Here is a 24176-nt window from a genome sequence, read left to right as displayed (position 1 = left end):
AAAGGCCTTTGCTTATAAATCCAGGGAACTGAAGGTCACATGAAGGGCTGGCTACACTGGCTTATTTACTCTAGGATCAGAATCAAGACCTCAGTTAATCTCAGCTACACTACTGTTGCATATTTTCCACCTCCACCCATATCCACCCACTAGTTTTGGCCCCAAATTTTCTCTGAGCTGACCCTGCCCACTAGTCAGAATAGATTGGCAAATGATCATTCCTTAGGACAGGCAGGGCTTGTATGACAGACAGGAATGTGGTCAGAAGAAAGGCAATTGTCCTCATACCATTGGTAGACGGAGGCTCATGTTACCTTCTCATGTTGCTTTAAAAAAAAAAAAAGAAAAAAAAAAGAAGGGCCGGGTGCGGTGGCTCAAGCCTGTAATCCCAGCACTTTAGGAGGCCAAGGCAGGCGGATCACGAGGTCAAAAGATTGAGACCATCCTGGCCAACATGGTGAAACCCCGTCTCTACTAAAAATACAAAAATTAGCTGGGCATGGTGGTGTGCACCTGTAGTCCCAGCTACTCAGGAGGCTGAGGCAGGAGAATCGCTTGAACCCGGGAGGCGGAGGTTGCAGTGAGCCAAAATTGTGCCACTGCACTCAAGCCTAGCGTCTGGCGACAGAGTGAGATTCTGTCTCAAAAAAAAAAAAAAAAAAGAAGAAGAAGAAGAAGGCTAGTTCCTCTCTCCTTATATAAAAAGACTTAGGGTATGATGGTCAATTGTAAATATTAGACGGATGACCTTTACCAGTATGTCGGGTGGGTCAGAGCTCTAAACACATAGGCACCATGTAAGAGGATATCATTCATTTCTTGGGCAAAAGAGAGCAAAGACTGGCCAGCTTTGAGTAATGAATTCTCCATCTTCCATTTAAAAGTCAACCTAGGAGTATTCAGTGAAGACATAGAATGTTCAAGACACCATGCTGTGGGGAATGCAGGGAAGTCTGGAAGACTTTAGAATCCAGCGGAAAATAAAAATATAAACAAGCATAATACAGGAAGTATATGTAAAACTTAGCCTCTAGGCTGAGCGCGGTGGCCGATGCCTGTAATCCCAGCACTTTGGGAAGCCAAGGGGGGTGGATCACCTGATGTCAGGAGTTTGAGACCAGCCTGGGCAACATGATGAAACTCCGTTTCTACTAAAATACCAAAATTAGCTGGGCGTGGTGGTTCGTGCCTATAATCCCAGCTACTTGGGAGGCTGAGACAGAAGAATCTCTTGAACCTGGGAGGCGGAGGTTGCAGTGAGCTGAGATTGCACCACTGCATTCCATCCGGGCAACAAGAGTGAAACTTTGTCTCAAACCAAAACAAAGTAAGCTTAGCCTCTAGAATCAGAAAAATCTGAGTTCAAATCTCTGCTCTATCTATTTAACAACTGGTGCTGAACAGTGGAACATCCATATGTGAAAAAAAAAAAAATAGCTCATAGGCCTCAATGTAAAATTGCTGTGCCTTTGGTAAATAAGATTTTTTTGCTAAAACAAGAGATGATTCATAAAAGAAAAAAAGGGATAAATTGGACTTAGTCAAAGTTTAAAATTCTCCTTGAAAGATGCTAGAAAATGAAAAGGCAACCACAAAACTGAGAGAAAATATTTGCAAAGCGTGTTTTGATAAAGCACCTGTATCCAGAATATATATTTAGTCGTCTCAAAACTCAATAATAAAAAAACAGCATAATTTTTAAATGGGCAAAAGATTGAACAGTACGCATGAAAAGATACTCAACATCATTCGTCATAAGGAAAATGCCAATTAAACATCAACAAAATAACTATTAGAATGACTTTTTTAAAAGTGAGGGATGGCAAGGATGCAGGACAAGGGAGACTCTCGAGCATTGCCTTTGGAATATACCATTTGGAACATACACCGTTTTGGAACATAAAAAGGTGTAGAAAATTAGTCTGGCAGGTTTTTTTGTTTGTTTATTCTTTTGGTTTGGTTTGTTTTTTGAGCTAGGGTCCCATTATGTTGCCCAGGCTGGTCTCAAAGTCCCGGGCTCAAGTTACCCTCCGGCCTCAGACTCCTGCAACCTCTGCTTCCCAGGTTCAAGTGATTCCCGCCTCAGCCTCCCGAGTAGCTGGGATTGCAGGCTCCTGACACCATGCCCAGCTAACTTTTTGTATTTTTAGTAGAAACGGGGTTTCACCATGTTGGCCAGGCTGGTCTTGAACTCTTGACCTCATGATTCACCCACCTCAGCCTCCCAAAGTACTGGGATTACAGGCATGAGCCACTGTATCCAGACACTAATACACCTTAGTTTCTAATAAAATTAAATATACCTGCAAACTTGCACTATGACCCACCTATCCCACTTCTAGGCATTAAAAGGTGAAATGCAAACCTCTTTTCAAATAAAATCTGTCAGCCAGAAGTAGTGGCTCATGCCTGTAATCCCAGCACTTTGAGAGGTCAAGGAAGGAAAATTGCTGGAGCCCAGGAGTTTGAGGCTAGCCTGGCGAACATGGTGAAACCCCATCTCTGCTGACAATAGAAAAATAAACTTAATATGGTGGCCCACACCTGTAGTTGCAGCTACTTGGGAGGCTGAGGGAGCCTGCGACAGGGAGGTCCCAGTGAGCCAAGGTGGCACCATGCCACTGCACTGCAGCCTGGGCAACAGGACGAGAACCTGTCCCAAAAAAACAAACAAGCAAAAAACAAATAAAACCTTTCCTTGAATGTTTATCATGGCTTTGTTCATAATCAAGAAAACCTAGAAAATATCCAAACCTGCTTCAACTGGCAAATGGATAAATTCTGGTACATCCACACAGTGGAATACAACTCAGCAATTAAAAAGCAAGAAACTGGGCTGGACGCAGTGGCTCACACCTGTAATCCCAGCACTTTGGGAGGCCGAGGCGGGTGGATCACGAGGTCAAGAAACCATCCTGGTCAACATGGTGAAACCCCGTCTCTACTAAAAACAAAAAATTAGCTGGGCATTGTCGTGGACCGTCCGGGACGGGTAGGCACGTCTGCCCAGGGGTCTCTCGACCTGCAAGAGGGTCCCAATACCTGGAAGAGGGAATGCGCCCGGAAAATTAATAAAGACAGAGAGAGAGAAAGCGAGGCATCTGGAGGGCTGATAGGCCGTGCCTAAACAGCAAATTTTATTTTTCAAAGGCCAGGAATAAATACACTTTCTTGGGTCTGGTTTACCTCATAGCAAGAGGAAATGCAAATGTATACCTTACATGGCCTATACAATAGAGAAGTCAGATATGCAATCAGTGGTTGTAAAAAGTAACAGAATTTCCTGTAATCACAAAGCTTGTTTACATCCAAACATTATTCCTCCTGGCTGCAGGTATCTCTGGTTTGACCTTGTTTTAGAACTGAGATGTGAAAAGGTTTTCTGGTTTTGCTCATCAGAATATCTTTTAACCGGATTCTCCTTTGTCTACTCCTGACTCAACTCAACTTCCCCATTCAGGAGTCTCTGAGTCAGAAATCAAAGCTATCCCTTATGGTGGCATTTGCTTTGCAAATATCGACAGTTAAACCATTAGGCAGTCAGGTAAGTAAAGAAAAGGTTAAAACTTATTCTTAAAGAGAGAGTCATAAAAAGGTTAAAAGCAGGAACCGGTTGCTGGTAGGGGGTCACTTGGTCTAGCAGCAACGCATAGTTTTAGGCCCAAACGATATTGTGGTTGATATTAGAAACTGATCATTCATCTTTCAGTTCCTATATTTCCGGATAGCTCGACTGCCTCCAGTAGGAAACTGTGTTTGGGATCAAACTCACCGTATAGTGAGACTCACGCCTTTTGGGGGTCTCACACGGGAATGTTCCCCACAGGCATGGTGGTGCGTGCCTGTAATCCCAGCTACTCAGGAGGCTGAGGCAGAATTGCCTGAACCCAGGAGGCGGAGGTTGCGGTGAGCCGAGATCATGCCATTGCACTCCAGCCTGGGTAAAAAGCAAGAAACTTCTGACACACTGGGTCGCCTGGATGCATCTCAAATGCTTCTTGCTAAGTGAAGGGATCCAGACTCAAAAGGCTGCATACTGTATGATTCCATGTATATGACATTTTGGCAAAAGTCAGTCAGTAAGGACAGAAATCAGATCAGTGTTTTCTTGAGTTCGGTGGTGGGAGGAGGAGCTGACTATTAAATAGCATGAGGGGCCGAGTGTGGTGGCTCACGCTGGTAATTCCAACACTTTGGGAGGCCGAGGCAGGCAGATGCTGAGGTCAGAAGTTTGAGACCAGCCTGGCCAATATGGTGAAACCCTGTCGCTACTAAAAATACAAAAATTAGCTGGGCACGGTGGCACGTGCCTGTAAACCCAGCTACTCAGGAGGCTGAGGCAGGAGAATCGCCTGAACCCAGGAGGCGGAGGTTGCAGTGAGCCAAGATCGCACCATTGCACTCCAGCCTGGGTGACAGAGCAAGACTCTGTCTCAAGGTCCCAAAAAATAAATAAATAAATAAAAATTTTAAATAGCATGAGGAGGGTCTGTGGGGACTGTTTTATATCTTGATTGTCATGCTGGTTGCATGACTAATACTCACAGTGTTGTGCAATAAAAAGCATGATTTTTAGAGTGTATATTACACCTCCATAAGCCTGATCAGGAAGAAAAAGAAGCAATACTCTAGATAGTACTTAGTCATCAAAAACCATGAACGTGGTCAGGCATGATGGCTCATGCCTATAATCCCAGCACACTGGAAGGCAGAGGTGGGCAGATTGCTTGAGTCTAGGAGTTTCAGGCTACAGTGAGCTATAAATTATGTCACTGTACTCCAGCCTGGGCAACAGAGTGAGCTCCTTGTCTATTCATAAAAACAACCACCACCACCAAAACCCAGGAAGGCAATGTTTTAAAAACTGTGCTCTGGCACTTAAAGCTGAACGAATGATCATAGGCAAGTTTCTTAACCTTTAGAAATACCCATTTCCCCAACTCTAAAGTGAAACAAAAAAAGTAGTAGTAGCATTGAATAAAAATATGCTCTGAGAATTTAACTACCTAAGGCATAAAGTAAAATTAACTAAAGTTTATTGACCATTTACTCTATGCTAGGCTTTAGTTGTGTCTTTATATTCATTATAAAAGCTAATTCTAACCCTAGGAGACAGGTTCTATTATTCTATAGGGATAAGAAGAAGAGGGAGGAAGAGGAGGAGGAGGAGGAGGGAAGAAAAGAAGCTGTGGCTGTTGCTGGATGAGAAGAGACAGTCAAGAAAAGCTTCCTTGGGATGTAGCATTGGATTGTGTCTTTTTTTTTTTTTTTTTTAGATGGAGTCTCGCTCTGTTGCCCAAGCTGGAGTTCAGTGGTGGAATATCACCTCACTTCAACCTCCACCTCCCGGGTTCTAGCAATTCTCCTGCCTCAGCCTCCTGAGTAGCAGAGATTACAGGTGCCTGTCACTTCACCTGGCTAATTTTTTTTTTCTTTTTTTTTTTGAGACGGAGTTTCGCTCTTGTTACCCAGGCTGGAGTGCAATGGCGCCATCTCGGCTCACCGCAACCTCCGCCTCCTGGGTTCAGGCAATTCTCCTGCCTCAGCCTCCTGAGTAGCTGGGATTACAGGCACACGCCACCACGCCCAGCTAATTTTTTGTATTGTTAGTAGAGACGGGGTTTCACCATGTTGACCAGGATGGTCTCGATCTCTTGACCTTGTGATCCACCTGCCTCGGCCTCCCAAAGTGCTGGGATTACAGGCTTGAGCCACCACGCCCGGCCAATTTTTTATATTTATAGTAGAGATGGGGTTTCACCTTGCTGGTCAGGCTGGTCTCAAACTCCTGACTTCAAATGATCCACCTGCCTCAGCCTCCCAAAGTGCTTGGATTACAGGTTTAAGCCACCGTGCCCTGCCCTGGATTGTGTCTGAAAGGACAGGTAGAAGCGTCAACATATTCAATGGGATGTAGAGGGATGGAGGAGGGAGTTTCACCAAATGACACCAGGAAAAAAACAAACAACACCCTTCCCCAACAAAAAAGGAGTCTTAAAAGTTAGTGGCAGAGAGAAGAGAGACCAATTGAGCCAAACCTCCCATTTGGGCCCAGATGTTGTACAAGGGGGAGGCTAGGAGGGACGCTTGCGGAAGCTGACATGATGTCCTGATTTGGACATCCTAATTCTAACGTCCAGATCTTTGGAAAAGAGTTTTCATGCTCTCCTGTATACCCATTCCAATGTCTTAATATTCACCCGGAGAAAATTCATTAAGCGCAAATCCTCTTGGCTGCACTTCCCCTTCATGTTTATTTGTGAATGCAAGTGGGGAATGGCTCAAGAGTAGCTTCAAGCTATGACTTTCCCTACTAATTGGGGTATATTGCATATTTTTTAAATGTCCTGTGATTCCTGGCGCATGGTATTTAAATGCTCTTCTGGGTAGAAAATACTGCTGCAAAACTATTCGAAAGTATTTCCGGCAAAGAAAGGGAGGAGAGGGTAGTGGGAGAGGGAGGACATTGAATCAAATGGTTCTTTGTTTGTATAAATACACAAACCTGTTTCGAGACTTTTTACCCTTCCACTGCCCCCGCAAGCCCTCAACAGGTGGCACAAGCTTGATGACATTTGTAGAGCAGATGGCATGTCATTTGAATGCTGTTTCTAATTAACAGGGGCCTCGGTGACTGTGGCATGCGGCTGCATGCAGGGTGTAGGGTGGGCAATGGAATTAGACACTGCTACCTGCTCCTTCTGGCAGAGAAGTGGGAGCTGTAATTGTGTCAACTGGCTTGAACACATTGCATAAATTCCTCATCAAAGGACTTATTTTGCTGGTTTTATTTCCCTTAAGTTGCTAATCCTTCCCTTCCCCTTGCATAGCTCTGAATTTTGAACAACTTCAACAAGGAAACCTTGTTCCTCTGAAAATCACCTTTAGTATAAGCTCAGTGTTTTCCTGTTCAGATTTTCTTTCTTTCTTTCTTTCTTTTTTTTTTTTTTTTTTTTTTTTTGAGATGGAGTCTGACTCTGTCACCATGCTGGAGTACAATGGTACAGTCTCCACCTCCCAGGTTCAAGCAATTCTCCTGCTACAGCCTCCTGAGTAGCTGGGATTAAAGGCACCCACCACCACACCCAGCTAATCTTTTGTATTTTTGGTAGAGAAGGGTTTCATTATGTTGGCCAGGCTGGTCTCGAACTCCTGAACTCGTGATCCGCCTGTCTCAGTCTCCCAAAGTGCTGGGATTACAGGCGTGAGCCACCACGCCTGGCCTCCTGTCCAGATTTTCATAAGCAACTCTGGTTGCATTAAATTTACATCAGAAACAAGCTTTTGCGTCTCAGAAATGGTCCAGAGAGAAAACAGGAGTGGGATGTAGCCCAAGCGACACTGGGAGCCTAACCAGGTATTCTAATCAGAGTATAAACAGCACGGAGTCAGAAGTCCTGTCCCAGAGCAGCCATAATTGTTGTAATTCTCATTTTAGAAGCCATATGGTGAGTGGCAGCAACCCCACTTCCTGAGGGGAACTCATGTCCCTCCAAGGCCACAGCTACACACTCCCTCATTCAGTCTCCACGAGGAGCTCATTCTAATTCTAGTCAGAATACTTCTGTTTATACAAAACAAGAACTACTTGATCACTTTAGAAATGGTCCTTTAAACTGTATCAGGTTCCCTTCAATCATTCAGCTTCTTGGAAGAAAACAAATCCCAATTATTAATCATATCCCATTAGATCAGACTTGAAAACAATTTATATGGTAATGAGGAATTTACTTAACCATGCTGAGTGTATTATGTTGTGCCTGAATTTAGGAGTTATTTCTAAGACATTCACGGTCATTTCCCTTTAATCTACAGCATAAGTTTTCATTTTAGGCCCTCAAACAACAGTTTGGAAATAGGCATTCTTTTTATTTGCTTTCCTGCTTCTCCAACCGACATCATTATGGTCTGCAGCTCAAGAGGAGGGACAAGAAAGCGAGGGTGGGTTTAGAATTCCTTTCGCTCTCCTAGGTTTCAAGTCTATTAATAAAAAATGGTATAAATTATTATTATTATTTTTGAGATGGTGTCTCGCTCTGTTGCGCCCAGGCTGGAGTGCAATGTCGCGATCTTGGCTCACTGCAACCTCCGCCTCCTGGGTTCAAACAATTCTCCTGCCTCAGCCTCCAGAGCAGCTGGGATTACAGGAACATGCCACCATGCCCAGCTAATATTTTATATTTTCAGTAGTGACAGGGTTTCACCACGTTGCTCAGGCTGGTCTCAAACTCCTGACCTCAGGTGATCTGCCTGCCTCGGCCTCCCAAAGTGCTGGGATTACAGGTGTGAGCTACTACACTCAGCCAGGTATAAATGATTTTTAAAGTAGTTAATGATCTGTAAGCATTTAAGGGATTAATTGAGCTACTATTTATTACTGTTATTAAATAGAATTTAAATGAAAAATTTAATAACCACTGTGATCATATATTAACTATGACTGCTCCCTTTATGCCAGGTAGAGATTATAGTAAGTACTTTTCCACATAATAATTTTTAAAGTTGCTAATATGTTTCTGTTGATCATTTACTACGTGGTGTAAAGTTTATTCTCTGTAGGTTTATTGCTGAGTTAAAAACAAGGAAACTGGCCGGGCGCGGTGGCTCACGCCTATAATCCCAGCACTTTGGGAGGCCGAGGCGGGTGGATCACGAGGTCAAGAGATCAAGACCATCCTGGTCAACATGGTGAAACCCTGTCTCTACTAAAAATACAAAAATCAGCTGGGCGTGGTGGCACGTGCCTGTAATCCCAGCTACTCAGGAGGCTGAGGCAGGAGAATTGCCTGAACCCAGGAGGCGGAGGTTGTGGTGAGCCAAGAGTGCGCCATTGCACTCCAGCCTGGGTAACAAGAAGAGAAACTCCGTCTCAAAAAAATAAATAAATAAATAAAACGAGGAAACTGAGGCCAGCCCAAGAAAATTAGATACCAATTTATTCAGCTCCCACGGAAGGTTCTGTGGTCCTGGGGAGAGGGGCCAGGGAAGTCGAGCCTGACTCCTCTTAGGAGGGGGTTTTATAGGGAGTGAAGGCATGTGATTGGATTTGGAGAAACAGGATGTGGACGGGGTGAGCTGCTATTGGTAGGTAGGTGGGACTTCCGGTGAGCTGGCTAAGTGCCCAGTGCAGAGGGGATTTCCAAGGCGGAGCTAGATGATCGGCATATTCTGATAACTTTCAAGCAGGGAGGGAGATGGGCACATTTGAACTCCCGGCGAGGAAACCAGCCTTACACCTGGCACTCATGGTATTCAGTGCTCTATAAACTAACTTTTTTATTTGTCCTATCAACAGTATGTCATAAGCACTACTATTGACCCCATTTAATAACTGAGAAAGTGAACCTTCGAGAGTAACATTCTGGGAGTTGAACTTTATGTAACACCAAAAGCTATCTGTTCAACCACTACCTTAGATTCTTTGATGAAATGTTTAAAAGGACAGTACTTCTGGGCACGGTGGTTCATGCCTGTAATCCCAGCACTTTGGGAGGCTGAGGCAGGCGAATCATGAGGTCAGGAGTTCAAGACCAACCAGACCAACATGGTGAAACCCTGTCTCTACTAAAAAAAAATACAAAAATTAGCTGGGTGTGGTGGTGCATACCTGTAATTCCAGCTACTCAGGAGGCTGAAGCAGGAGAATTGCTTGAACCAAGGAGACAGAGATTGCAGTGAGCCGAGATCATGCCACTACATTCCAGCCTGGGTTGCAGAGTGAGACTCAGTCTCAAAAAAATAAATAAATAAAATCAAAATAAAAGGACAGTACTTTTTTTATGATGCAAGTAACCCCATTAGTTGATCAGTTTTATATAAATTCAAACTTTTTTAAATTTAAGAGGCTTTCTTGCTCTAGCTATGGGAGCTTTCTTGCCCTGTCAAAATCTCAAAACTATGCCAGGCACAGTGGCTCATGCAAATACTTGGGAGGCCGAGGCAGGAGGATTGCTTAAGCCCAGGAATTCATGACCTGTCTGGGCAACATAGTGAGGCCCCATCTCACCAGAAAAATTAACAATTAGCTGGGTGTGGTGGTGCATGTCTATAGTCCCAGCTATTCAGGAGGCTAAGGTGGAAGGATCATTTGAGCCTGGGAGGTCAAGGCTTCAGTAGTGCTTATGATTGTGCCACTACACTCCAGCCTGAGCAATAGATCAAGACCCTGTCTCAAGGAAAAAATAAAAATCTCAAAGCTAAAAATAGGTTGCCCCACCCATGGGCTTTTCAACTTTCCTAAATCCCTGTGCTATGACCAATAGATTCTTCTCCTCACAGCCTTGAGGATACAGTCATCTTTTTGTTCATGGATTTCCTGGAGCACCAGTGTTTTCAAAACAGAATCAAAACATAGTCCAAACATTGCTTCTGCCTAGCTTTATTACTTTCATGAAAATAAAACCTTTATTATTTTCCCTAATGATTTACTGAGAATATAACATTCCCGGAGTCAGAATGCATTGTTGACAATTTCTTGTCAAGTTATACCCTTATCTAGGTTTTTCCAGCTGGCAGCAGCTTCCACAGTCGTCCCTCTGTTTCTGCTATTTTAGTTGAGAGAGGCTGAGAGGGAACCCACCAGAGTCCCAAGCATAGGCAGGGTGGGGCAGACTGGCCTCTTTATTTTTAATGCACTGAATATGAAGGGAGCCACTCTGAAACTGTTTTCAGTCTAGACAGGATATGATGATAATAGCACAAATAAAAGTTCATGTATTCCAGCCAGGGACAAATTAAGCGGGTACAGAGCAGAGATATATGTCACACTGTTACTGACTTCAAACAGCACACGGCCCACTTCAGGGCATCACGCCCAGATTAATTGGTTTGCCCAGAATGCATCTACGATTAGCAGAAAGCTCTTAGGAAGTGCTAGGTAGCGCGCATTATTTGGAGTCTCCATTTTTCTCCTCCTAGGCACTGAAAGTGAGACATTTTGTTTTATATACCAAGAGAGGAGTAGCGTTGGACACCATTGGCTTATGAAATGTTTTGCTGTCTTTCCTTCATAGATTTTTTTTTTTTTTGGAGACGGAGTTTCGCTCTTGTTACCCAGGCTGGAGTGCAATGGCGCGATCTCGGCTCACCGTAACCTCTGCCTCCTGGGTTCAGGCAATTCTCCTGCCTCAGCCTCCTGAGTAGCTGGGATTACAGGCATGCACCACCATGCCCAGCTAATTTTTTGTGTTTTTAGTAGAGACGGGGTTTCACCATGTTGACCAGGATGGTCTCGATCTCTCGACCTCGTGATCCACCCGCCTCGGCCTCCCAAAGTGCTGGGATTACAGGCTTGAGCCACCGTGCCCGGCTCCTTCATAGATTATAAATGTTTTTGAGAGAAATCAGTCACCGTATGTTGAGATAATGCAGGTAGTGTTTATGATTGCTTTACAGAGATGCCTGAGATCTGGTATGTCAGAGATTATAGAATTACGAGAAGAGGTGTGTATCTTGGGTATAAATGTGCATGAAAGATCAAAATGAAGCTCTTTGTCATATGAGCTACTGACACAGAAGAACCTCTGAGATTGCTGTGCTTAAAAATACTGCCATTTCTGCCTTGAGGAATAGGATGGTGATCAGACATGGCACCTGGCTGACTTTGCACTCCGTTCTGAGTTAGCTGGAAAAGGAAGGCATCAAGAGAAATAGCCAACGGCGCAGAGCAACTTCAAAAATAGTGGCTTTCACTGGAAAATCTAGAGATGAATAGCAAAGAAGGTAGACTCTGTATCCAAGAAAAATCAAGGGTGAAATTGCTTGTATTATTGACCAAAGGCTAAATACTTCTCTTGGATGAAGTCAAGAAATTCCAATGGTCTCTACAGAACCCTTACTTGCATACGCCAGGGATAAAATTTGGTCCATTAAGGAGCTCTTGTTCCTCTGTGACACGATGTTTATCATGAAACCTGAAAAACCAGGAAAGTTAAACACGATGGGTGGATCAAAAGAAATGGTTCCTGAATATTTGTTATTATTTAGGAGGTTTGAGAAAATATTGAGAAAAAAAAAATGTAATGGGACTCCTAACCTCTGCTTGCTTTTGCTGGATACTGGATCCATTCAGGTTCCATTCATGAAATAGTTGCCATAGCGCATTCCTGGCTTTTTGGAAACACTATAACGCGTCAACCTTTAGCAATGCATTCCATTAGTTAACAGGGAGGCACTCAGGAACTATCATAAGTTAGGTAAAAGGTTGTGCTTTCTGAAACTGTTTAGAAAAGAACTCTTTGTTTCTCGGCTTCAGAAACTCAATCATTCCAATACTAGCCATTACTTACATAGAGAGTCTCGAAGCCTGGGACGTAGACTGAGGATTCACACCCATGCATCACACCAGAGACCTTTGGTCTAAGGCCCTAGTATCATGGGCCTCAGTTTCTGCCACTGTCCCTCATTGAGGCATTTATTCATTCATTCACCAGACTAATTTTTAGGGCACTTCTGTGTCTGGCTGGCATTGAATTTGTTTCCATGAATGCTTGAGTCTGGAAATAGCAGGCATATTTTCCAAGGCAGTGACTACGTAGCATTGCAAAATATCTAATATATAGGATGGTGCCTGTACACAATAAATAACCAGTTTATTATTAACATTGTGCTTATCATTAAGCAGCATAGTAACTGTACAGGAAAATTTTCAGATTGTTTAATTCAAAATCTTACCATCTGAATGCATCAGCAGCTTTCATTTGACATTCATTTATTTGTTTGTTCAAAAAATACTTATTGAGCTCCTTACTGTACTGCAAACATGGGCATAGAACATTTGTAGTTTCTTTTCTCACCTTTGTACATGTACACTACCGATTTCTTAAAGTTTTTTACACAGAGAATATTTTCCTATGCTGTTACATATTTTACACAATATTAACAATGAAATCCACAGATATTGTTCCTTCAAGACATCATGTCATCATTCATTTAACCATTCTTCTATTATTTAATATGGAAGAAGCCACAGATATATATATATATATATATATATATATATAGAGAGAGAGAGAGAGAGAGAGAGAGAGAGAGAGAGAGAGACAGAGTTTTGCTCTTATTGCCCAGGCTGGAGTGTAGTGGCGCAATCTGTGCTCACTACAACCTCCACCTCCTGGGGTCAAGTGATTCTCCTGCCTCAGCCTCCCAAGTAGCTGGGATTACAGGTGCTCACTACCATGTCGGGCTATTTTTTTTGTACTTTTAATAAAGACAGGGTTTCTCCATGTTGGTCAGGCTGGTTTCGAACTCCCAACCTCAGGTGATCCACCTCAGCCTCCCAAAGTGCTGGGATTACAGGCACGAACCACCGCGCCCGGCCAGGTATCTCTTTTCACCCCGTTCAGTTTGGAGTTAAGGAGCCTGGGAGATTGTGAATTACTGTTGTCCCCTTTATTCCTGTTTTTTTCTCTCTCTCAATTTTAGTTACCCACAATCAAACTCAGTCCTAAAATACTAAATGGAAAATTCAATAAATAAACAATGTATAAATTTGAAATTTCACTCCATTCTGAGGAACATGATGAAGTCTTGTGCTGTCCAGCGCCATCCCTCCCAGGATGTGACTCCTCCCTCTGTCCAGTCTACGTAGTAGTCACTTAGTAGCTGACGCAGTTATGATTCACTGTCGCTGTATTGCTGTTCAAGTCACCCTTATTTTGCTTCATAATGGCCCCGAAGTACAAGAGCAGTAATGCTGGCATATGGTTATAATTGTTCTGTTGTATCATAAGTTGTTAATTTATTACTATACCTAAGTTAAACACTTTATCATAAGTATCTACATCTGAGAAAAAACATAGTATCTGTAGGGTTCAGTACTATACACGGTTTCAGGAATTTACTGGGGGTCTTGGAATCTAGCCTCCAAGGATAAGGGGAGAATACTTTACTTCAGATCCCAGAGCTGGTGGAAATACCTGGACAAGACCCTCTGAAAAAAGCTGATTGGTGCCGCTGCTAGAAAATATCAAGGGGGGTAGTGGCCCACATACCAAATAATGGAAAAGAAATCACATTTCACTCTATGGGCCGCCCCCCTTGATAGCAGTACTGCTTCTGGCTGGCCTTTGAGCAGCTGTAACTTTTTCTTTCTTTCTTCTTTCTTTCTTTCCTCTTTCTTTCTGTCCTTCCTTCCTTTTTATTTTCTTCTTTCTTTTTTCTCTTTCTTCCTTTCTTTTCTTTTCTTTTCCTTCCCTCCCTTCCTTCCTTCCTCCCTCCCTCTCTCTCTCTTTCCTTCCTTCCTCCCTCCCTCTCTTTCTCTTTCCTTCCTTCCTCCTTCCCTCTCTCTCTCTCTTTCCTTCCTCCCTCCCTCTCTCCCTCCCTCCCTCCTTCCTTCCTTCTTTCTTTCTTTTCTTTTTTCCTTTTTTATTTGAGACAGGGGTCTAGCTCTGTCACCCAGCATCTCAGCTCACTGCAACCTCTGCCTCCCAAGTTCAAGTGATTCTCCTGCCTTAGCCCCAAGTAGCTGGATTTCAGGGTATACCACCATGCCCCACTAATTTTTGTATTTTTCGTAGAGGTGGAGTTTCACTACATTGGCCAGGCTGATCTCAAACTCCTGACCTCAAATGATTTGCCAGCCTCAGCCTCCCAAGGTGCTGAGATTACAGGCATGAGCCACCATGCCTGGCCAACAGCGGCTCTTTCAAAAAATAAAAAAATAAACATATCTGAGCCCCATATCCAATGATTTTGACACAGTTCCAGCCAGGGCCAGGACACCTGTACTTTTTAAAAGTGTCACAGTGATTCTAATGTGTACCCTCATTTGATATTCACTGCTTGGCTTTGTCTCCATTTGTGACTTCCTTTATCAAATACGTAACATCTGAATCTCTGCTATGAGCCAGGCTGAGGCTAAGCACTGGAGTATTAGCAGTGAGTAAGACTCCATGGTCCCTCCCTTCACAGAGCTTGCAATTAAACAGAAGAGATCCAACTCAGTAAACATTTACAAAGAAGCAGGATAACTGTTGTGATAGGAGAATAGCTGGGTGATACCGAGATGCAGAACAGGATCAATTCTCCCAGCTCTGAGAAAGGCCAGGGAAAGCTTCCTGGATGACATGCCTGCAGGCTGACACCAGTTAAAGAGGTGCTGCTCAGGCATACATGAGCCAGAAGTATGGAGGCTACATGTGTGACCCACATGAATAGAGGAGTGAGGTTCTCCATTAAAAACAAGCATCAGTGCGGTATGACTCAAGAATGAAAAATGGGAGGGGAGCAGGCTGGAGGAACCAGGTCATGAAGAACCGAGGACAAAGTGGTAGAAAATCATTTAAGGGACCAGGTGCGCGGTGGCTCACACCTGTAATCCCAGCACTTTGGGAGGCTGAGCCGGGCGGATCATGAGGTCCAGAGATCAAAACCAACTTGGCCAACATGGTGAAACCCTGTCTCTACCAAAAATACAAAAATTAGCTGGGTGTGGTGGTGCACGCCTGTAGTCCCAACTACTCGGGAGGCTGAGACAGAAGAATTGCTTTAACCTGGGAGACAGAGGTTGCAGTGAGCCGAGATTGTGCCACTGCACTCCAGCCTGGCAACAGAGCAAGACTCTGTCTCAAGAAAAAAAGAGAAAATCATTTAAGGATTCCTCTGTAGTCAGGACACATCTCTTGCCCAAACTGCCCTCCTGACTTCAGGATTATCCATGAGCTGTGGACGTGCTTATTCCAAAAACAGTTAAAATTCCGCGCAGGTCAAACTAGACTCCTTTTCCTTCTCAAACCTGCTCCCACGTCTGTGTTCCCTGCCTCATTGAGTGCCACTGTCCCCTGCCTGGTTGCACAAGCCAGAAACCTGAAATTGGCCTTGATTCCTTTCCTTTCTTCAACTCCGCCATCCAATAAATCACCCAGTCCTTCCAATTCAGCTTGGGAATGTTCTCAAATTATTCTTCCCCACTCCGGCCTTATAGCCGTTGCTCATGGCTGTCTTCCTCCAAGTTCTTAGCTGCAGAAAAAAGTAGATTTTTTTTTTAAGGTATTTATTAAGATACATAGATGGCTTGAATTATTAGAAAGACAAAGAAACAGACTCTGGGCTGAGCTTTCAGGAATAATGCAGCTTTACAGTGTGACTAGCAGTCTAGTTAGCCTGAGAGTGAGAGCTTTTCAGAATGCAGGATTTCCAGTGCTAAAACTGTGGTAGGTTTGGTCAAACTAGGATGGTTGGGCACCCTAAGTCTGCTAACCTCACCCAGAACTGGGCCACCAAGAACTAACCGATGCCTCCGATGCTATCGGCAGCCCCCAGAGCCGGAAGCCAGGGCTGTGGAATCGCGATCAGGAAGCCAGGGCCGTAGAAGTGAGATCCAGAAGCCAAAGCTGTGGAATTGCGATGCTTCTGTTTCCTTCTGTGCCAGCCACACAGGCACTGAGCCACACCCTGCTTACCAACAAAAGCCTTAGGCAAATGTATTAACTTGGTAGAACCTCAATTACATCCTTGACCTCTGTATTAGTCTGTTTTCATTCTGCTGTAAAGAAGTGCCCTAGACTGGGTAATTTATAAAGAAAAGAGATTTAATTGACTCATAGCTCTGCATGGCTGGGGAGGCCTCAGGAAACTTACACTCATGGCAGAAGGGGAAGGAAACACTTCCTTGTTCACATGATAGCAGGAATGAGAAGTGCAGGGTGAAGATGTGGGGGAAAAGCCTCTTTTTTTCTTTTCTTTTTTACTTTTTGAGATAGAGTCACCCTGGAGTGCAGTGGCGTGATCTCGGCTCACTGCAACCTCCACCTCCTGGGTTGAAGCAATTCTCCAGCCTCAGCCTCCTGAGTAACTGGGATTACAGGCACCCACCACCACGCCCAGCTAATTTTTGAAGTATTTTAGGGGAGACAGGGTTTCACCAAGTTGGCCAGACTGCCGTTGAGCTCCTGACCTCAGGTGATCCACCTGCCTCATACTCCCAAAGTGCTAAGATTCCAAGCGTGAGACACTTTGGACGGCAGGAAAAGCCTCTTAAAAAATCATCAGATCTGCCAGGCATGGTGGTTTATGTTTGTAATCCCAGCACTTTGGGAGGCTGAGGCAGGCAGATCATGAGGTCAGGAGTTGGAGACCAGCAGGGCCAACACAGTAAAACCCCATCTCTACTAAAAATACAAAAATTAGCCAGGCGTGGTGATGGGTGCCTATAATCCCAGCTACTCAGGAGGCTGAAGCAGGAGAATCACTTGAACCCTGGAGGCGGAGGTCACGGTGAGCCAGGATTATGCCATTGGACTCCAGCCTGGGCAACAGAGCTAGACTCCGTCTCAAAAACAAAAACAAAAAGCTGTCAGATCTTACAAGAATTCACCATCATGAGAACAGCATGGAGGTAACCGCCCCCAAGATTTAATTACTTCTCACTGGGTCCCTCCCACAACACGTGTGGATTATGGGAACTACAATTCAAGATGAGATCTGGGTGGGGACACAGCCAAACCATATCAACCTCAGCTGCAAGGAAACCCTGAAAAATGTACTTTTTAGCCTCCCAGTCCCTGCATGCTATACAGGAGTCAGGATGCGTGTTAGGTGAGCAAATCCACTGTATTTGCCCCAGTGCCATGGTAACCTCTTGCCTGAATTAGTAGCGTGACTCTTAGAAGTTGTCTTGTCTTGGCCGGGCGCGGTGGCTCAAGCCTGTAATCCCAGCACTTTGGGAGGCCGAGGCGGGTGGATCACGAGGTCAAGAGATCGAGACCATCCTGGTCAACATGGTGAAACCCCGTCTCTACTAAAAATACAAAACATTAGCTGGGCATGGTGGCACGTGCCTGTAATCCCAGCTACTCAGGAGGCTGAGGCAGGAGAATTGCCTGAACCCAGGAGGCGGAGGTTGTGGTGAGCCGAGATCGCGCCATTGCACTCCAGCCTGGGTAACAAGAGCGAAACTCCATCTCAAAAAAAAAAAAAAAAAAAAAAAAAAGAAGTTGTCTTGTCTCAAATTCCATCTTCTTCTAGGTTAGGCTTCTTATTGCCATTAATTTTGAAATGAACCTACATCAGACAGGTTAGCACTTCCCCATGTACAATCCTCAGTGACTCCATATTGCTCTTGAACCTTTTTTTTTTTTTTTTTTTTGGAGACAGAGTCTCTCTCTGCCTCCCAGGCTGGAGTGCGGTGGCACAATCTTCACTCACTGCAATCTCCGTCTCCTGGGTTCAAGCAATTCTCCTGCCTCAGCCTCCTCAGTAGTTGAGATTACAGGCACCTACCACTGTGCCTGTCTTTTTGTATTTTTAGTAGAGACAGGGTTTTACCATGTTGGCCAGGCTGGCCTCAAACTCTTGACCTCAGGTGATTCACCCACCTTAGCCTCCCAAAGTATTGGGATTACAGGCATGAGCCACCATACCCAGCTATTTTTTTTTTTTTTTTTTTTTTTTTTTTTGAGACAGAGTCTCATTCCATTGCCCAGACTGCAGTGCAATGGCATGATCTTGGCTCACTGCAACCTTCGCCTCCCAGGTTCAAGCAATTCTCCTGCCTCGGTCTTTTGAGTAGCTGGAATTACAACCACGCACCACCATGCCCAGCTGATGGTTGTATTTTTAGTAGAGCTGGAGTTTCATCACGTAATCAAGGCTGGTCTTGAACTCTGACCTCAGGTGAGTTCACCTGCCTTGGCCTCCCAAAATGCTGGGATTACAGGTGTGAGCCACTACCACTGGCTAACATTGCTCTTATCACAGTAGCTGTTAAGACATAATGAGATTTTACCATGCACTTGGATTACTACTCAGCTTTCTTGCTTGAAAGATAAATAGGGGTGGAGTTATAGCAATGCATGCCACTAGACAGAGCACACATAATAAAATCCTCCCTCTGAGCTTGGCATACAGGGCCACCCTCATTACTGCTTCCTACTTCCACTGTCCCATCCTGCCCTCCACATTAGGACCTTACTAACATCTCCAGACTTTTCCTTTTGCCTAGAAAATCTATCTTTCCTTTCACTTCCATTACTGGCTGGTGAGTCCTGTGCTCCTCAATCCCTTCATAGGGATTAACTCCTACATGAACTCTTCTTGCTTCCCACAATGTTGGCCATTCTCTCCTCTGAGACCCTCTTTGTGGGATATATATGCCCATTATTTGCTTGTCTGTCTCCCTTACTAGACTAGATGATCCTGAACACCAGACCTGACATCTGTCAGACATAATGGTACTCAATCAGTATTTGTTACATGTATGAATGAATGAATGAATGAATGGGTGAATGAATGAATGACACATACAATACAAATCTCCATAATGTATACTGGTAGAAGAAAGATTAGTCAAAATTATGGAATATTTTTAAAGCACAAAAAAAGGTGCCAGATGCAGCGGCTCACGCCTTATAATCCCAGCACTTTGGGAGGCTGAGGCAGGCGGATCATGAGGTCAGGAAATCAAGACCATCCTGGCCAATATGGTGAAACTCCATCTCTACTAAAAATACAAAACATTAGCTGGGCATGGTGGCGTGTGCCTGTAGTCCCAGCTATCGGGAGGCTGAGGCAGGAGAATCATTTGAACCCAGGAGGTAGATTGCAGTGAGCCGAGATCGCACCACTGTACTCCAGAGTGAGATGCTGTCTCAAAAAAACAAAAACAAAAACAAAAACTGAGTGGCAAATTAGAGAATCATACAGTATTTTATGGCACATTTTGTTTAAGGGATGGGGTCTCACTTTGTTGTCCAGGCTGAAGTTCGGCAAATACACATGCGATTAGTGCACACTGCAGCCTTGAACTCCTCGCCTCAAGTGATTCTCCAGCCTTAACCTCCCAAGTAGTTGGAACTACAGGCGTGCTACACCTGGCTATTTTATGGCACTTTTAAACAGCTTTAAAAAAATTCCTTCCTTATGTAGATTAAACACCCTCCTAATTCTCTTCAAGTTTTATCCTGTTGATTTCGTTATTAAAAGTATAAAAGTAGCGGAAAACCTGCAATTACTTTTGCACCTAGTAAGCGTTTTCCTGACCCCATTTCTCAGCACAAAAGTAAAACTTGCCCAGCCTGGAACGAATCACCATGAATTGTGATTAGTTGGTCTAGATTAAAGTAGATTTATTTATTGATTTACCAGTGAATGATTGATTTGCCCCTCGCTGTCATTTATCTTTCCATTATTACAGAAGAAAATATTTCATCCAAGTATTTTACCATTTTCGTTGGTTTTGGTCACTAAAAGAGTAGCTCTTTTCTGGAGAATCTTTATCTTCTGTTGAAGAATTCTTCAGCAAATGAGGATCTGTATTTTTCATCTCTTTTTCTTTCATGTGTGTTCCATTTAGATCAGGAAATTGACATTTTAGCTTAGAAGACTTAGGCCAGATGTTAGTTCACTGGCTGAAAGATGGATTTCCTGCCCCAATAGGTGACCTCTGAAAGCAAAATAGGCTTTTTCTTAATGGATAGACTGGCCAAATGACCTCATTTCTAGAACAAGGGTTCTTTGTTAAGTGTCTCTTTGCTATTGGAATCAACATCATCTATGTTTTGAGAACATTCATTAGATAGCTAGCACCTAGTTATTTCATTTATAACGCATAGGAAAAAAAATTATGCCTAGACAATCCATTAAAAAAAATTGCGTTCATTGAGAGGGAAATGGTGCAGAAAATCTGGTGCCTGCTCACCCATATTAATATGTCTTTTAGATTTCAAACCTCATTCAGGCCAGCACTAACCATAGGAGCAGAGCATGTTATGTGCTTCCCTTAACAGGGATTGTTTCACTCAGCTTGACCAAGGCACTATTTAAAAAGTAACCATGACCCCAGTGTCCTGTCACTTGAAGCTTCCCTCTCTATATGTGAGAAACTCATTGAGACATTGTCATGGCGCCATCTCTTTTGATGAGTTCTTGGTGGAGTTCATTTATTTATATCTTCAATTGTATAAGGCAGCTCAGAAAAACTGAGGTAATTGAGCCTGTGTGTGTGTGTGTGTGTGTGTGTGTGTGCGCGCGCGCATCTGTGTGTGTCACAGGAAATAAAATTTGAAGGAAAGTACTCTGGAGAGGAACATGGCCTTCAACAGGGGTGAGTCCATATGACTTACTATACTTGGTAAGAAGAGTTAGATGGCATGAGGAGAAAGATATATGTTTCTGAGACTCTAAAACAATAGAATTTTACAGCTGAAGGAAAAGTAAAGTTTTCCTTTTTTTCAGGAAGAGGAATTTGAGTGTCTCTGTAAGAGTTGGCAGATGAATTTCACTAGTATAAAAAATCATGCTCCTTCTGATACAAAAATGTTGGCATTTCCATGAAAGACAGAGAACAGACATAAAGAGAGTTAACCTCAGGGCTCCACAGTGCCTCTGACACTCATGGGTCTTCCTCAAGTAATTATCTAGTAGATCTGTGACTTAAAAAATGAGTCGTAAGAAAGGATATCAAACTTTCCTTTGTAATGACTCAACACATATTTTTCCCAGAATGTTATACTCAGTGATCTGCCTGTTTTAAAAAACTCATGCAAATGTCATTAATCATACATGTGGTGGTGGTGTTTACTCAAAGTATTGGGCAAGTATACTTCAAATCTGGATGAGACTGTAGTGATCTTCTGTTTCCTAGGATTAATTATGTGAGTGAGAATCTTTTGTACTATGTAAAGATGATGGCACCTCAAATAAGCAGAGCAAGAGTTTTCACTGGAGCTTTAACATTTATTGGAAAAAAATCTTTTCCCTAACCATGTTTAAGATCAAGAGAGACAGCGAGTAGGCCTTCTCTGAGGATCAAGTTTATTAGAAGACAAGATTGATAAATCAGTTTGGTTGCTGGATACTTCCCAGCTGCACTTTTAAGTCTTTTCTTGCGCAACTAGAAAACAGTTAACAATCTCCAATCCCTTATTAACCCATTCCTTTTTATTTTTTTATTTGTACTTTTTTATTTTTTCTGAGATGGAGTTTCACTTTTGTGGCCCAGGCTGGAGTACAATGGCGCAATCTTGACTCACTGCAACCTTCGCTTCCCTGGTTCAAGTGATTCTCCTGCCTCAGCCTCCAGAGTAGCTGGGATTACGGGCACGTACCACCACACCCAGCTAATTTTTGTACTTTTAGTAGAGATGGAGTTTCGCTATGTTGGCCAGGCTGGTTTCGAACTCCTGACCTCAAGTGATCTGCCCATCTTGGCCTCCCAAAGTGCTGAGATTACAGTCATGAGTCACCATGCCCAGGCCCTTTTTATTTTTTGTATCTCCTAAGCTAAAAAGAGAAATAGCAAGAAGTGTGATTCTAAAGATTATTTCCCTCTGTGTTTCCTTTTGTTCTTCTCCTGAGGGTCAAGTGGAGACATGACACTTAGGAGAATTTTCAATAAATTTTAAAGCTTTCATATAATCTTATGGTTCTCTGTAGGAGAGGCTGTTCTTATCTTAATTCAGAATAACTTTATGGTGAGTTGAAGTCTCTTGGGTCCTGCCTTAAACAGTATGGGATGCAATTCATATAACCTACTTTTTTCGATCCTCATGGGCATCTGTAGACATCTTGCCAGGACTCTGCTTCTTGTCTATAATGTGTTATCAAATCATTTCGAATCTTCATAGTTCAGAATTACAATTTCTGAACTACATAGTTCAGAAATCATCTAGGCTGACCCCACTGTGTATAATAAAATACCTGTTGTGGTATTTTCGATGAAATAATTCCCAAGCAGAACTTGGTCTTTACATAACATCAACACAGATGAAAACCTAACCGGCTATTGCTTGTCAGAGTAGAAGAAAATATTTCAGGGAAACTTTTTCTCACTTTGTGGCCCAAGTTGAATTGCAAGTGGCACAATCATGGCTCATTGCAGCCTTGACCTCTCAGGCTCAGGTGATCCTCCCACCTCAGCCTCTCCTAGCCAGGACTACAGGGACATGCCTCAGCACCTGGTTAATTTTGTTTGTTTGTTTGTTTGTTTGAGACGGAGTTTTCGCTCTTGTTACCCAGGCTGGAGTGCAATGGCGCGATCTCGGCTCACCGCAACCTCCGCCTCCTGGGTTCAGGCAATTCTCCTGCCTCAGCCTCCTGAGTACCTGGGATTACAGGCACGCGCCACCATGCCCAGCTAATCTTTTGTATTTTTAGTAGAGATGGCGTTTCACCATGTTGACCAGGATGGTCTCGATCTCTTGACCTTGTGATCCACCCGCCTCGGCCTCCCAAAGTGCTGGGATTACAGGCTTGAGCCACCGCGCCCGGCGGTTAATTTTTTATAAAGGCGGAATCTCATCTTGTTGCCCAGGATGATCTAGAACCCCAGACTCAAGTGATCCTTCTGCCTGAGCCTCCCAAAGTGCTGGGATTACAGGCATGCGCCCCCCGACCACCGCCCCCGTCCTACCCAGGCCAGAGAAAAGGATTTACGTCCCTGCAGTTTCTCTATGTTTTTCTCTTCTCTCCCTAGCCTGTTCTGCTCTCTGTACATTGTTTTAATTTCTCTTTAGTTTGCTCTTAGCTCTTCTCCCCACTTCTTTCACCAAACACTCCCTGATGAAGGGCTTTTTAACAGGTAATGTTTTAGCATGGGCTTGGCTCACCTGTAAGGCATTTGTAGGAAAAAAGAGATGGTGTGGGTTTGTGCTGGGGAGAATGTTTTAGCATATCAGTCTTTCCAAAGTCAGTTCCCCCAAGGCATTGTGGAATGCCCCATGTAGGAGTGCCAGAGAGGGTTGCTGACTGTAGGCAAAAATTAAATGAGCTTATCTGCTTTCATTGCTCAATTTCAGCAGCAGGCAGTATGGTAAAAAATAAATTGGACTATTTATAATCTTTCAGTTTTAATCTCTGCTATAAGCGGAAAACGTGTTGTTGTCATCTGTAACAAATAACAAGTATTTAAATGAATCTGTGTTCCTAAAACATATGCTATTCTTATAGAGAATGCATTTTAATTTCAATATTTAATTGTCTGCCCTTTAAAACCAAGCATCTCAAATCCAACAGAGCTTAAAAAAAAATGATACAACCAAAAATCTTTAAATACCTGATTTCTTCATTCAGTGGGTTATTTTTGCCAGTGAGTCTTTGAAAACAATCTACTGGCCAGGTGCAGTGGCTCATGCATGTAATCCCAGTATTTTGGGAGGCCAAGGCAGGTGGATCACAGAGGTCAGGAGTTCGAGACCAGCCAGACCAACATGATAAAATCCTGTCTCTACTCAAAATACCAA

At 43.6% G+C, this 24176-nt stretch overlaps 1 protein-coding gene across 1 annotated transcript in view; it reads left to right on the top strand.

Annotated features, from left to right (window-relative positions):
• Window positions 1–24176, top strand: part of SASH1 (SAM and SH3 domain containing 1) — a 283962-nt gene that overhangs the window by 41039 nt on the left and 218747 nt on the right. The window lies entirely within an intron of this gene.

The sequence above is a fragment of the Saimiri boliviensis genome, chromosome 4, assembly GCF_048565385.1.
Source record: "Saimiri boliviensis isolate mSaiBol1 chromosome 4, mSaiBol1.pri, whole genome shotgun sequence".
Taxonomy (NCBI): domain Eukaryota; kingdom Metazoa; phylum Chordata; class Mammalia; order Primates; family Cebidae; genus Saimiri; species Saimiri boliviensis.
The sequence above is the reverse complement of the archived record's forward strand: the minus strand, read 5'-3'. Positions and strand labels throughout refer to the sequence as shown.